The sequence below is a fragment of the Pogona vitticeps genome, chromosome 3 (assembly GCF_051106095.1).
Source record: "Pogona vitticeps strain Pit_001003342236 chromosome 3, PviZW2.1, whole genome shotgun sequence".
NCBI classification, from domain to species: Eukaryota; Metazoa; Chordata; class Lepidosauria; order Squamata; family Agamidae; genus Pogona; species Pogona vitticeps.
The window spans coordinates 176,825,788-176,835,349 of record NC_135785.1 but is presented as its reverse complement, the minus strand read 5'-3'; the positions used below and the strand labels follow the sequence as shown (position 1 = coordinate 176,835,349).

Genomic DNA, 9,562 nt, shown 5'->3' with positions numbered 1-9,562 from the left:
TCCCATTCTCCTTATGAGCCAACTCTGGTATAAGAACAGTATACCTCCCATCACTGACATAACTGGTGTGTATAACAGATTTCCCCATATGCTTGCATATGTGGAAGTTGAGTCATGGCAAATGGGCTTCTTTCTTGTTAGGTTGAAATGTTCTGCTACTCCTCCAAGTAGCTTCTTCAGTCTGAGAAGAGTTGGTAGGAGATCCATGATATATCCTCCACATTGGTTTCACTTCCCCCTGGTTTGAATAGGCTCGTTAGAAGGACAAAGACCGAGGGTGAGGGATGATCCCACTTCTGCAGTCCTTTTCCACCCATTACCTTAGGTTGTTAATAGTCATTTGATGACCAAGATGCACTCAGTCTGGACTGAGAAGATAGGTGGTTTGAGAGAGGAGTCAGGGAGGCCATACATGTGCATATAGAAAATCCCTCACTCAACAGAGGTGCAGGCCTTTGACACAATCTGTCTCCTATTTATCATGCTGCCCTTTCATCTGTCCCCAGAAAGATTAGGACCACACACACACACCAAAAAGACCACTGTTAATGACTGTTAACAACCCATGACAATGGGTGAAGAAGGATTGCAGAAGGGGGATTATCACTCACCCTCAGTCCTTTGTCCTGCTAACAAGTTGAGCCTATTCAGACCAGGGGAAAGTGAAACCAACTTGGAGGATAGATATACAGTGGTGCCCCGTATAGCGAGGTTAATCCGTTCCGGATTAACCCTCGCTATACGGAATCATCGCTAAACGGGTAGGGGAAATGTATTGGAACGCATTAAACTTCGTTTAATGCGTTCCAATACCTTTGTTACTTACCCGTTCAGCGAGGATTCCAGGTGCCGGCAGCCATTTTTGCGCCTTCGCTAAGCGAGGGCAGGGCGCGAAAACGGCTGCCGGCAGCCATTTCCGGGCTTCCGGCGGCCATTTTGGAACCGCCGATCAGCTGTTCGGCGGCTCCAAAATGGCCGCCGCAATACCCGATCTTCGCAATGCGGGTTTTCCCCATTGCGAAGATCGGGTATGTTTCCGTATAGCGATCCCGAAAAAGGGATCGCTATACGGAAACATCGCTATACAGTGCACTCGTTAAGCGAGGCACCACTGTATCAGGGATCTCCTACCAACTCTCCTCAGACTGAAGAAGCTACTTGAATGAGTAGCAAAACATTTCAACCTATCAAGAAAGAAGTCCCGTTGCCATGACCCAACTTCCAGATAACCTCACCTGGATGACTGAGAATCTTCACATATATGTGTTCGCATAGATCTCTGTGTAAACAGTGGACAGTGTCATGTCTAAAGCTGGGTCTTTCATTTAAAAATGAAAGGGGGAAATGTGAAAAAAGGCACTTTTGAGTTCTGTCAAGGATTCCTGAAGGAAAGCTTCTTAAACCCAAAGGATTCGTTTACATGAAAGAAGGAAACATGAAAAATTTGTGGGTTTTTTTGTTTCCCCCCTTTCATTAAATGTTTCCTTCATCCAAACTGCTCCACCCATTTTTCCTCCCCCTTGATGCCACCGCTACCACCACACTCCTTGCCCTGCTGCCAACCCTACAGTTTTCCCTCTCTCTCCTTCTGTCAGTTCCCCTGCTACCATACTCCATACTCTCCTGTTAGCCCTGCTTTCACCTCCTCCTCCACTCCTAATTCTCACTGTCACCAATAGCATCAAATGGGGGGAAAAAACAAAACATGCGCTTAACATATTGAAGTATGGGTGAAATATTATCTTTTGGAGTGTGGAAACAAACTCCTGCTTGAGCATATCAGTATAATTCACAATACAAGTCAATTAATTAACTGAATTTTAAAGGGATCTCCCAGGGACCAATGATGGCTCATGCAGTCTTATGCTACAGGTTTTTTTTCTTGAAACAAGACAAAACAAAACAAGCAGTTAAAAATAAAACAGAACTGGGGAGGCAAAAGAAACTATTAATGTAAATATTTTTTTAAAGCAGGCAGTGATTAAAAAACAACAACTCTAGACCATATTTCACTTTCTTTAAAGTGCACCATTGGCATATGACTTCCATAGAAGCTGGACAGTCATATGGAGGTCGGTTCTTGGAGAGAGAGAAATCTCATCTGCCCCTGCATGCGCAGATACATGGCTCCTCCCACGCATGCACGGATGCCTCCCACTCCACCCCCCACGTTAAACCAGTCAATGGAGGCAAAAAGGCTGGGGGACAATGCTCTAAGGGTTCATCTGAATGGAGTATCTGTACCCCTTTTAGTTCCTGAACAAGCATGGATTGTAACAGAAATTCTCCTGACATCCAGACAATAGTCCTCTTATCTTTCCTTCCACTGCTTTTAAAAAGGGCCCCTAGACATTTTGAGCCTCCCTAAATCCTTGGTTTATTTTCTATATTGTTTTGTTCCGAAAGTGGAGGTTAACATCGTCAGTGCTTCCCATTTGCAGTGGATGCTCATGGTGGGAACCTCTTCCTTGGAAACTCTTGTTTTCCATTACCTTTTAATCTAGAAAGCTCACAGTGATACCAACTGAAATTGGGCTGTGCTCCAGGGAGGTGCAAGCCCCTGTGAAAAGGTTACCAGCTTCCAAGTTAATGCTGTAACACCTCTTGTCTGATAGACAACAGCTTAGACATGAGGCATGTTAAAACTCATGCTTTTTCTACCGTAAGCAACAGAGAGAGAGAGAGAGAAATGAGGCAGCCCCATGTGTAAGAGACCATTATCTTGGGTTTAAGAAAAATATGCAAATACCAGCCATGTGATTGTAACTCATAAGAATTAGAAACAAGTTAATCTGATGCCTACATGTCCATAACCACACCTTTAGCCTTCATTATTAGAGCTCTAGGCATTAAGACAAGCATTTTTCTGTCTTGCTTTCTATCTTGCTTTCTAGAGCTCTTACTTTACACAGTTGTCTAAGATGTTTCATTTGGCATATTCAGGCAATTCAGACGAAACATACAGGCATCTTGTGGGGGTGAATGGGAGAACTCATGGACATTCTTGAATACTGGAGGACCACCATTATTATGACCCTACATATGCTTAGTTAATGCCACTAAGGAAGGGAGCATCTGTATAAATTCACATAGGATTTGAATGCCTGTTCTCTTTAAGCTTAGGAAGTGTGCACATGAAAAGGAGAACGACCAGCTCTTCTGGTGGCACAGAGCTGAAATCTCGTTTGGTTCACCTGTCAACAAAGAGTATCAGTTGACTGATTAATTGGCCCTGGGAAATACTAATACTAATAATACTAATACTAAATGCAATCTGCATGCATTTTAAAATGGAAGTCCTTCTCCCACCAAACTAGTGAGGGGGTGGACTATTAGCTGTTGCAGCTTTCTCTCTCTCTTTCCCTCCCTCTTCTTTTTTTTATCCTAGTCTTTAATCCCAGACTTGGCTTGTTGCGCTTCAAATTGAAATATCCTGAACAGATGTAAAAACACATGTGAGCCACTGCTCGCAAGCTGTGCAAAGCTTTGTTTCATCTGCTGATGATGTGAGCCTAAAGGAGATCTTTTTAAAATTTCATCACTATTCAAAAGGATAATTAATACGTACCCCCAGGCTTTGATTATGCTATACCCAGTGTGTACTGCTGGTACAAAAATAATGAGGCTCTCATCAGGACGAATGAACACTTGCAGCAAACATTCAGTTTCCATAAGAAATTTAAGATTCAGCAGTGGTACCATGTAGGTGGCTTAATCTAATTTTAATTTGTAACACAATACAATAGATAAGATCATTTGTTTGTAACCAGCGCAGGCATTTTGTTTACATGAAACCCCAGTCAGCATTCAGCAGATGGTCTTTTTAAAGGCTTAATTGAAGTTTTCTAATCTAACATTTTTTCCTCCATTATGAAACAAAGAGAGAGAGAAAGAGAAAGAGAGAAAGAGAGAGAGATAGATAGAGAGAGAGAGAGCATTCAGTGACAGAGACACTGAGACCGAGAATTGTGTGCAAACGGCTGCTCAAAAATTTCTACACTGAATTATGTGAAAAGAAATTGGAGAAAATATTTAACTAAATAACTAAAACTCTCCATTAGCTTTTCAGACACGGAGCTCATTATCAACAGGGGCAGAAGCATAGTTTTCCCCTCAGAATAAATGTTTATTTCCTCCCTCTTTTTCCCCTGCTACTTGCAGTGACAGTAATGGCACCTATTTTGGCAAGCTGACTAGCATTTTTTAATTCTGTCATATTTTTAAATAAAAATAATTTTTTTTAAAAAAATGATCAATATTCATCAGTGCGTAGATTCATATACTGGCTACCATTTTACATCCTTCACAATATCTCATGCCTTGTGTTATTCTGGGCACTACATACCTAGAGCGGAGAATAAAAATGGTGCTGAAAATATGGAGAAAACTACCAAATAGCCTGTTTTTTTAGGGAGTAGTCTCAGAACATTCTTTAGAAAAATGCCTTCTGAGAAATTTTGGATCAGCACTAGTTGTCATTCTTCAGTATTCAGAACCCTATCTAGTGTCTCTTGAATAGGTCATGGTAAACACATCTTATCTCTGACACAGATGCTTATAATATTGCTTCTCCCTGTGTTCCATTTATGAGTGAGGTTAGTGTTGTGTCCAGCTCTGGAGCAAATACTGTACGAAAATTTGTCTTCCAGTTTTATCCCCTACAGAAGAGACTTCCATTGTTCTGCATAATTCAGGGGCACATAAATCAAGACACCATTTCAATTTGTTTTGGTAGTGTCTTTGAGTTTATTTTATCATTGCAAGATGACTGAGGATAGTATGAATATTGGTGTTGGTGTTGCTTTAATTATTCACCATCTCTTCATCATTCTTCAATTCCCTGGCTGACCATGCTTCCCGGTCTGAAAAAGCTCCATGGGAAACATTCCCTTACCACATCTTCTCCTATGGGAAGCCCGGTCAACTGTCAGCTGCCAGACAGCTGATTCTATAATGAAAAACAAGACATTCACACATGTACTCCTTGGCCGACTCATGTACAAGGTAAGTCCAAGAAGCTAGAATGTCACTCATGAGAATTTCACCTGTTTCTTCATGTGAACATTAATTTCTTTTGATTTAATGCAATAAGTTCTTTATTCCTTTTTGTTCATGTCAGAAGCACCACAGTACAATTAATAAATATCTCAGATTAAGGCCAACAGAGTACTCCTGGAAGAATAGCGTGCAATGGGTTTAAAAATTTTTGAATTATTATGGAACTGTGCTTTAAAAAATAGCATAACACCATTGTATGGAAATGTATGGCAACTGGGAACAGAACAAGTCCTTGTTACACATAGCAGTGAGAACTCTGGAATGAAGACACAAAGATTTTGAACATCTGCTGAGATGCCTGGCTAAAACCCACATATATAGCTATTTTTCCCATGCAAAGGCTAAGGGAAATAGAAAATTGGCTTCTTTGGTCCTTTTGATGTTAACTTCCAGCTTTTTATAAAAGCATACAAACCTGCTTTGTCCTTCTTGCATCCTCCCAGCAGATTATAAAATGTTTATTTCTTCCAATAGTTTCTGTTTTGTCTTTATCCAGGTCTGTCTCCCCTGTCCTTTCTCTTATCACATTGATAACAATAACCTTTTTACTGGCTCCTAGTTGCTTTTGGAAGACATCCAGTGATGTGTGCAGAGATAAACATTCAAAGATGATGGTGAAAACATGTTAGTGTTTTGCAGGTATTTCAGATGTAAGGAATGGTTTACTTCTTGTTTAAAAGGTGGAATAAAGACCTCTTCTCCTCCAAAATTAATAATCAAGAACGCAACAGGGGGAAATCCAACCTTAAAGTAAGGATATGATATACAATTGCTTTTCCTCACAACGGCAAAAAAACCTAACCAAAATTAAGCATTTTTGAGTCTTGGTGATTACAGAGATAACATTTGAAGCTGTATCCGTGGGATCATTAAGTGCTCAGTCATGGCTGGATCACATCCAGTCATATGCATACATACTGACATCTACCCATTTTCTACATCTGGCCACCCTTTTAAAGCCTCTTGTGTTCAGCAAAGGCTTATACCCAAGTAACACTGCACAGGATCACATCCTAATATATGATACCATTATTTAGTCAAAATGGCGCCTCGTGATGCACATGTAGTGAAGTGCCTGATTGCTTTGCTATATGCTTAGTTCACAACGCCACACACTTTTATTATACCACTGCAGAATTACATTTAGTACCAGGCATGGGACTTCCTGGGTTTCTAGACTGCAACACCCAAAATTTTCCAGGAACTTCCCCCAAAGAGAAACCTGGGAGCTGCAGCCAAAAACCAAACAAACAAACAAACAAACAAACAAACAAACAAACAAACAAACAAACAAACAAACAAACAAACAAACAAACAAACCACTTAAGAGGTATCTCTTCACACCTATGCTGTTATACCTTTTTCCTGGGAGTGGTGCAAGGGTTCATGGGAATCTCAAAGGAAAATAAGACTGGTAGTTCTTTGAGATGTGCTTTCTACAGAGCCTAAAAAGCAGTGAGACTATCCATCCCAGGAACCCTTCCACCATTCACAGGCACTAAAATGGCAAATTGCCATCTTCTTGAAAGGCCAGTACAGTGATGCCTCGCAAGACAAAAATAATTCATTCTGCGAGTCATTTTGTATTGCAAAAATTTCATCTTGCGAAGCGTGGTTTCCCATAGGAATGCACTGAAATTTAATTATAGTGAGGTCTTGACCTATGGAATTAATCCGTATTGGAACGGGGTCCGTAGGTCGAAAAGTCCTCAGGTTTATTTATTTATTTCATTTATACCCACCTATCTGGTCAATTGCAATAGGAATGCATTGAAAACACATTAATTCGTAACCTGCCCAAGAAACACCCCCCCACACACATACACAAATTAAAAATAATTTTTTTAAAAAATTTCCTTATCTTTTTGAAGTCTTCAAGGGGTCCCCCACTGCTGCCATTGCCGCTGTTGGAGGACTCCAAGGGCTTTGGCGTGGCTGCCGGAGGCTTCTCGGAGCTCCCCCACCGCAGCCAATAGTGCTTCGGAGGCACTATTGGCAGTGGGGGGGACATCAAAGAGGCCTCCCATGGTGGCAGGGAAGGCCTCCGGAGGTTCCCGTGCTGCCACCCCTGCTGCTGGGAGCCAAGCCACACCGGGTGATCCCGGCCATGCTTGGACTCCTGGGAGTCCGAGCATGGCTCGGATTGCCTGGTACGGCTCGGCTCCCAGCAGTGGCGGCGGCAGCAGGGGACCTCCGAATGCCTTGCAGGGCTTCTCCGCCGCCATGGGAGGCATCTCGGAGGTCCCCCCCTGCCACCGATAGTGGATCCGAAGCACTATCAGCAGTGGGGGGACCTTCGAGATGCCTCCCATGGCGGCAGAGAAGCCCTGCAAGGCATCCGGAGGCATGACCTATGGCCTACGGACTGGAAGGGGGAGGCGGGAAAAGTGGCAAATTCAAATTTGGCACTTTCTCTGCCTCCCCCTTCCGGTCCATAGGTCGATTCTCTGGCTCCAAGTCAAAGTTAAATTTTGTGGCTGGAGAAGTCCGTAGGTCGAAAAGTATGTAAGTGGAGCCGACTGTAAGTCGAGACTCCACTGTAATGCATTCCTATTCGTCTTGTGAAGAACGGCCATAGAATAATTTGTTTTGCGAGTCACCAAAAAAATTGCAGAACACTTTCATCTTGCAAGTTTTTTGTTGCACAAGGCATTCGTCTTGCGAGGCATCACTGTATAATGGCAATGGAGAGCCATGTGGAGGTGAAATACCACTGTATTTCAGTTTCTTCCAGATTATGCCCAGTGGAATACTTGGTGAATTCTGCTAGCTGCTGTCCAAAACAAATGGAAATCCCATGCCTATGTGGTACTTCAGCCAAATGTATAGGTTGAAATGAGAACTGAATACTTCAAGAAGCCACTGGACCACAAGTTAAACACTGGTTTGAATCCAGTTACATCTGTATGTGCACAGACAACACACACACACACACACACACACACACACACACACACACACACACACACACACACACACACACACACACACACCCAGGCAGCAGAACAACTTCCATCAGCACAACAAGGAGGTGGGCAATTACCTCTTCCCCCATAAGCTTCCTGCACCATGCTTCCTGGTGTTTGGGAGAAATTTCTAGCATATACTTGGCAGGTGCAATGATCAGGGGAGGCTGCATGAAAGAGATGAAGAAAGAAAAGTGCTGTGACTGGGTGATCACTTTTCGAGAGTTGGATTTTACCCTATGTGGGTAAACATTCTAGACATGCCCATGTTAACTGATTTTGTTGACAATACTGAAGAATAACCAGAAAGTAGGTTTCAACTCTTTGGGTCTCTCTTCCCAAAAAGTCAAAACAAAAATATATATGCATATTATTTATTTATTTATTTATTTACAGTATTTTATTAGCTTTATACCCCACCCATCTAGATAGATAATCTACTCTGGACGGCAAAATGCATCCATTCTGCAACATTTTTTTAAAATAGATCATTTGGGAACAAGACTGAATAGTTATATTATGAATAGGAATACAGAAAATAATAACATTGTGTTATCAGTTGAAGTAGAAAAGCATGCACAGAATACTGCTTCATTTTGATGCTGGTATGATTGTCCCATCTATATCCTAATTCCTGTTATTTACATTCAGCTTGATTTTGAGCTGCCAGTTCAATTAAAAATTAACATAATTTATGGTCCACATATTGGATAAATTGTCCTCTCATTGTGGAATTATAACAATGAAAAGCCAATGTAAGCATTTATTACAGAATTATTGCAAAACTGAGGCTTAAGAAGGTCCATCTTTCCTCATTTATTGAACAAATTTCAGTCAGAGAAAAACTATAATTCAGTAGCTTCATAGCAAGTGGAGGGCTATGGTCTTTTCTTTAGTCAATAGTGTATAAGAATTACCCTAGGCAGACTTTTGTAATATTTAAGCAAAACAAGAAATGTATTTAATGGAAGCTATAAGGAACGTAGATATGAGATGTTCAGCAAAACAGAAGTACATTTCAGGAGTGCTCAGGGCATCATGGTTCTAAATCAGAGATTTCAGAATGTAAGAAAAAAAAGCTACCTGTCTTAGAGCTTCCCTTTCCAAACAGGCCTCCTAAATCTAAGCCAGGAATCCAGAAGTAGCTTTGCAAGGAGAGATGCATAATAATTCTCCAATTTTCTGAAAAATTTATTCCCCCAGAAAACAGGTATCTAATATTTTTCTTGCCTCCCACAGCACTTAAGAACTGCTTTAGAATTTGTTTTGCTTTCCTCACAGTTCAAGGCAGGTGGAAGAACTACCCTGTTTCCCCTAAAATAAGACCTAACCTGAAAATAAGACCTAGTATGATTTTGCAGGATGCTCGTAATATAAGCCCTACCCTGCCCTCCACCGTTCTGCAGCAACCAGAAGATGACATGAATTTGAATAAACGTAGATTGTTGTACATGAAAAAAATAAAACGTCCCCTGAAAATAAGCCCTAATACATTTTTTTTGGAGCAAAAATAAGACCCTCTCTTATTTTTGGGGAAA

General features: G+C 41.4%; 1 long non-coding RNA gene across 1 annotated transcript; it reads right to left on the bottom strand.

Moving 5' to 3' along the window:
* Window positions 1-2,392: 2,392 nt before the first annotated feature.
* Window positions 2,393-8,193, bottom strand: LOC144588150 (uncharacterized). Its single transcript, XR_013543519.1, has 2 exons — window positions 8,102-8,193; window positions 2,393-4,948 (listed from the first exon to the last, which is right to left on the bottom strand). It is a non-coding gene; the product is annotated as an uncharacterized LOC144588150 (long non-coding RNA).
* Between the last annotated feature and the right edge of the window lie 1,369 nt (window positions 8,194-9,562).